At 26.1% G+C, this 6,242-nt stretch overlaps 1 protein-coding gene across 3 annotated transcripts in view; it reads right to left on the reverse strand.

Moving 5' to 3' along the window:
* CenG1A (Centaurin-gamma-1A) overlaps positions 1–6,242 on the reverse strand; it is a 220,023-nt gene that overhangs the window by 50,993 nt on the left and 162,788 nt on the right. The window lies entirely within an intron of this gene.

Raw genomic sequence — 6,242 nt, forward strand, 5'->3', positions numbered from 1 at the left:
AATAATTTTAATAACTTCTTTATTGATTTTAGACTATTTTGCCCCAGCGAGAGCTCTCGCATTAGATATGTTCCCCTCTTCTTTTTAATTTATTCGAAATATAATCGATATCATGCTTATAATATCAGCGATAAAATATTGACAATTTTCACTTATTCAATTTTGAAAAACAATAAAGAGAATTGGATGAACATAAATGCATTGAGAAGAAATTCAATTTCAGCTCTCTGAAAGAAATTACATTTGCTAGTAACACAATTTACTATAAAAAAGTTTCAGTGTTCTTTAAAATTAACTTATTTATTTTCCTAGATTCATATTTAAAATTTATTTATTTTATGAATATTTCAGGAGCAGAGAATAAAGTTCATGAGATAATGTATTCATGAGGCGAATTGCAAAATCAATAAGTCCTGTCAGATCTGAGACGCCTTCGGTATCGAACAAGAAAGAAAATGTCTATAATCCAATATACCATTAATAGGCAATGAGGTTTGGTGGAAGGTCTTAAATACAATATTTTATCAAGATGGACACAATAATAATTTAATCATAGCAATATATTTTTTATTTTAACCGAATAGTTAAGTAAAATTATATAGTAATTTTGTTTAATTATTAAATATAAAACAATATAGAATGCGAATTCTTGAATAGTGTTACTTTTACGAATGTCTAATAACGAATGTAGTTGTTATTAAAACTTCAAAAATATTACAGCAAAATTGAAAGGATTAACCCAAAATAATTATATTATTGCATAAATAAATAGAAAATTTAAATAATAATCTGAATGAACACTGAATTCTAATCAAAAAGATCAATATTCAAATAAATTATTTTTTGTTCCATTTAAAAAAATAAAATTTCCAGTAAATACACTTTATATTTATTTTACGTTTCCATCGTCACACTATAAAAATAATATTGATTAATTGAATTAAACAAATACAAAATTAAAAGTAAGGTGAGCATACAAAGAATGATATATATTATTTAAAAAAAAATAAAAATGATGAAAAAATATAGGAATGGTATTTTCATAATTGTTGAAAATGAATTAGACTAAAAAAAAAATTAATAAAAAATAATAATCAAGCCACTACAATTTCTATGGATGAAATAAATAATTTAATTTTAAGTCAATAATAAATTTTAATAATAAATTGTTAGAGTATTAGCAACTTAAAACTTTTTTTTTTAACAATTGAAATAATATCGATTTTTTTTATAACTAAAAATAAATAAATAAATATTACATTAAATCGACCTATTATAATCAATTTATTTACCTGTTTAAAAATTCTAATTGAACCTTAGATTACAAAATAAACAGACGATTTAAAAAACAAAAATGTTATTATCGAGTAAGAGCTGCCATCTGTTGCACAACGACCGAAGCTCACTTTTATTTGATCGCAGCCACAAAAACTGACCGTTGATTTCGGCACGCAGTGATGAAAACAAGCAGATGAAAAAATCAGATTATTCTTTAAAAAATAAAACATATTACTACATGTATAAATGTTTATTCATTTTTCATTCAAAGTGTTATATCATTAGGTCTTAAAACTCAAAGAAATTTTCTTACAGCATGAACAAATATTATTCTTAAGGAACAAAATGTTGCAAAAAAAAAGTTATTTTAAGAACAAAAAATTGCTTGACTAATGAATTTGCAAGGAGTTTTAGTTCTGCCAAGGTATGATATATATATTTATATGAATATTTTTTTCTCATTTCCTTTTATATACATAATACCAAAGAGGATTAATGTGCCAGTAACTTACTTCGAACAATGGAATCGTAAGAGCTTATTAAACTGATTTTAGATGGTAAGATGGTTTTTTTTTCTTCTTAAAACCTTCAAAAATCTGACTTAGCATCGGAAGTACCTCATTCCCAAGTTAAAAAAATGTATATATCAAATAAAATGGAAACATGTTTTGTGTCTTGTAAATTGTGCGATGGGAATATTGATGAAAATGACGAAAAATTATTATATTTATATATTTTCTAATAGTTTATAGAGTTTTATAAAGGAAAAAATAAAAATAAATCAAATATGTAAGCGTAAAGCTTAAGCTTGATTTCTTGAACGTTTTTGATTTTAGGGGTTCAAATTAAAGGGTTTTAGACCATTTGAAGGGATTTATTGGATAAAGGGTTATTGCTAATGGCGTCTCAGATGTTCCAAGAAAACGCAGACCACAAGAGTAGAAAGCCAGGATGTGGAGTATGGGAGCCATCCTACGTGTCTCGTGCTACGTGCAGGACATCTCCGTCATATAAAATCCCACTTCACATTCAAACGCCTTTACCATTACCATTTAAATATTTCTACTTTTGTTTGTCGATCGATTGGAAACGATCTTCTGAAAGTCGGATCCGTCCAATTTGATCGAGAAAGAACTTTTAAAAAAATTATTTTGAGGGTGGAATGATTTTATTTTTTTTATACTTCGTCATAAGCCTTCGTCTTGCCACACAGTATCTTTTAATAATACTCCACTTATTCTTGTTGAACAGATCCTTTACTTAGGACTACATCTGGACAAACGACTGACATGGAATCCTCATACAAGACTGAAAAGACAGGAAACTGCTCGTCGATTTTGACTATTATATCATTTACTAGACAAACGGTCTAAATTGCCAATCCCTTACAAAAAACTGATCTACAAGACTATTATAAGGCCTATATAGACATACGGAGTTGAGCAATGGGATTCCACTAAACCATCGAATTCCTTCCGAATCCAATCCTTACAGTCCAAAATTCTTAATGCTCCTTACTTTTTCACAAATCAAATCATCCACCAGGACCTCAATGTCCCATATGTTGCCGATTTGGACAGAACCAGATACCAATCCTTCCATGATAAACTTCCCAACCACCCAAACCAACTCGTTTCTAACCTGGCTTCTCCTTCAATAGCTAATAATCCTCCTAGGCGTCTGAAAAGAAGATGACCTCGAGATCTTCTCCTCTAGAAATGTTTTTGGAGTTCTATCAATGGGTAGATTCTCCACATCTTTGTATCTTGTCATTATTTCACTTACAGAAAATTTACTTGATGTATATATATGTATACAGTTGTTAATAATAATAAAAAAATATTTTTTTTTTTTTTTATAAATGGAGATGTATAGTAGTGGTAAGAAAAAATAATTTAATTTATTGACAAATATTTATTAAGCAGTAGTTGTGTCAGTCATCCTACGAAACGTCACCATTTCTTGTCTCCAGCCATTTTGGTGGCTTTAAGATTCCAAATAAGTAATACTGAAAATAAAATTCGTGCGTATAGCTTGGTTTATTGTATATCATTTATCATAGCAACAGATCTTGGTGTTCACGGTCAAAATGCGAAGTCAAGAGTTAGTTTGTCGTTCATCAATCATACACCTACAGGTATTTTAAAATGGGAATCCAAATAAAAATGAGTTAGGTAAACTGAAGAAACCTTAAAAAAATAAATAAATAAAAAGGCGATACCAAGGTTTTATGCCATTTAGTTTCCTTCTAAAACTACTCTGATGTATTTGATTTTTCGTTAAAAAAAAAAAAATGTTTAGACCTACTTTGCTGGAAGTAACCTATGGTCTTTGTAATTTTTTATACAAATTTAATACGACCAACAAGTTATTAAAGGTTAGCGTTATTAGGTTATAAGGTACAGTAGTTCACTGTCTAGGACCTGTTATATGTGTCAGTAACAAGTCACGTATATATTGTCGAGATAGTACTATCGATTACCGAGTAAATCCTGATAGTACAGCAGTATTATACTACTGTAGGCTAATAAAGTTTTCACGACTATACAGGTGTTTACACGATTCCATGACAGCTGCTACTATCATTATCACTTTCACATACATATGAATTTCGATTGATCAGTTAACAATGAAAACAAATGATTAGTTAGACTTGATCTACTTAACTAATCAATTATTATTATAGATTCTAATTGGTTTAATTAATTGCGATTCCCACTAATTACATAACTGTATTAATATGTAATTGAAGATATGCCTGGTTTAAGGTATTATGTTACAAACATATGAATTTCAGAAAAATTGAATTAATTGTTTTTCTATTCCTACTTTAGGTTATTAAAACTAATCTTTAATTTGAAGGAACATTTGAATATATATATAAATAATTAATAATATTCAGCTAAATAATTATTTGTTTGAAGTTATCTACATTATTCAATTAATAATTAAATTTAAAAAAATTACAGAAAAGTTTAATAATCTATTATTGTAGTTTTTTAGGATAAAATATTATAAAACTAATTTTTAATTTAGTTTTTATATCAATGGCGCTTTGAAAATGATAGCGATTTCGGAATATTTGTTTTATATTTTTTAAAAGAATATTATGATGTAAAAGATGCGATTATTTTGTAATTATAACACTAAAAAATAATCGTTTTGCAACTGCATACTACATCTTTGTTTTCGATTTTCATATTACTTAAAAATTTTTGTAAGCTATAAATTCATCTTACAAAAACTTTTTGTTGAGTTCACAAAAGCTGTTTCCTACATAATGGGTTGCAGGTTTTTTTAAATATTTCAACAGACTTTGTTTTTCCGAAAATCCTTACATTCCTTGTTACTTCGAATTTTTTCTAAAACCATTCCTGAAATTCTTTCGAATCTATAGAATAGTAAACATGTATGTTTCACCAGATATCTGTAATTTAAACACAGAACAAGGGGTCTGATAAGATAAAAATACGAAAGATTACTTATTTTTAGCCATTGCACAGCTTGTAACTAAAGACTTTCCCTTAACCTAAAGAGTAATAGATAGTTGAAACAATCATGAACTCCATAGATTGTCTAAACTCAATTCAATTGCTTTAAGCAATCATAACTGTTGCGTATGTCGATACACAATCTCCTTATCAAACAATATTTTATCTTATGCAACATCAAGGTACCATAGGATTTCTTAAAAAAAAGTATTTAGCAACATGATATTTTGAAAATTTAATTGTTTTTTAAATACTCCTTTATAATTAAAATATAATTTTAAATACTCTTTTATATTAAAATAAATAATTTTTGTAGTTTAAATATTTATTCAAAAAAAATATGATAAGGCATAATGGAGAGTGCAACGGAATAGTTAAAAAAATTATTAATAATGAATGTCTTTAAAGTTTTTAAAATAAAACAAATAATGAACATTGCTATTAAATAGCTGATTCAGTAATCTTCGAAAAATGTTGGTTGATTTGCACCATAATTTTTTATTATTATTAATAATGAATGTGAAGTTTTTTTAATAATTAAAACATTAGTTTGAAATATTGGAGATTGGTGAGATTATAATATAAAATTCCTATTCTGGTTTTTTTTTTTTAAGCGCAATTTTAAAAATTTACATGCTGATTTTTTAGTTCAAAATTAAAAGCCATAACTAACATGTGTAAAGAGCGTATAGCTTCAGTTAATTTTTTATTTCCACAGTTTTCACCACAACCGTCCGTGACAATTGAATTGTCGTGAGAATTGTTCCCGTTTCTCTTGTACAGAACTAATTTAGCTTTCTCTAGTTAGGTTTGTGTTGTTTTTTCAAATTGATTTCAGTTTCTTTAATTATCAAGCTTAAAATAAATCCATTTTTTCAAATAAATTAATTCTTAAATTTGAAGGCTCTTTAAGATATAATAAGGCATACCTAAAATATTTTTTAATATCATAAAATTTAAAATTTCAAAATCTGTTATAATAATATTTGAATAATTTAGAAAGTATTATAAAATCCTATCTAATAAAAAAAAAATCAAAGAAAAAAAAAGCTCCTCATATACCAATCTCTGATTTTCTTAGTACATTACATTAAAATTTTATTTTGTACAAAAATAATAAATAATATATATGTATGCTGAGATAATTATATTAAGACAATATGTTTCTCTACTCTAAAATTTGAAAATTATATGGATAAGGTTTAAATATGTATATTTACAAGGAATAAATAGTTTAATCACAGCTTTTTAGTTGTGAATAATAAATTGACAAAATGAACCCTTCGTTTATTTAAAAAATTTATAATGTTTTACATCATAAATTTAAATATAATCTAAAGGCAATAAATTATAATAGAAAATTTCAGGAAAAAGGAATGAGTAATAAATCACATATTTATAAACGAAATTAAATAAATACGTTAAAATAAATAAAAATATATTTGTACTGATAAAAAATAATTAATATTAGGA

The sequence above is a fragment of the Halyomorpha halys genome, unplaced genomic scaffold, assembly GCF_000696795.3.
Source record: "Halyomorpha halys isolate HHAL.00 unplaced genomic scaffold, Hhal_1.1 Scaffold1306.1, whole genome shotgun sequence".
Taxonomy (NCBI): Eukaryota; Metazoa; Arthropoda; class Insecta; order Hemiptera; family Pentatomidae; genus Halyomorpha; species Halyomorpha halys.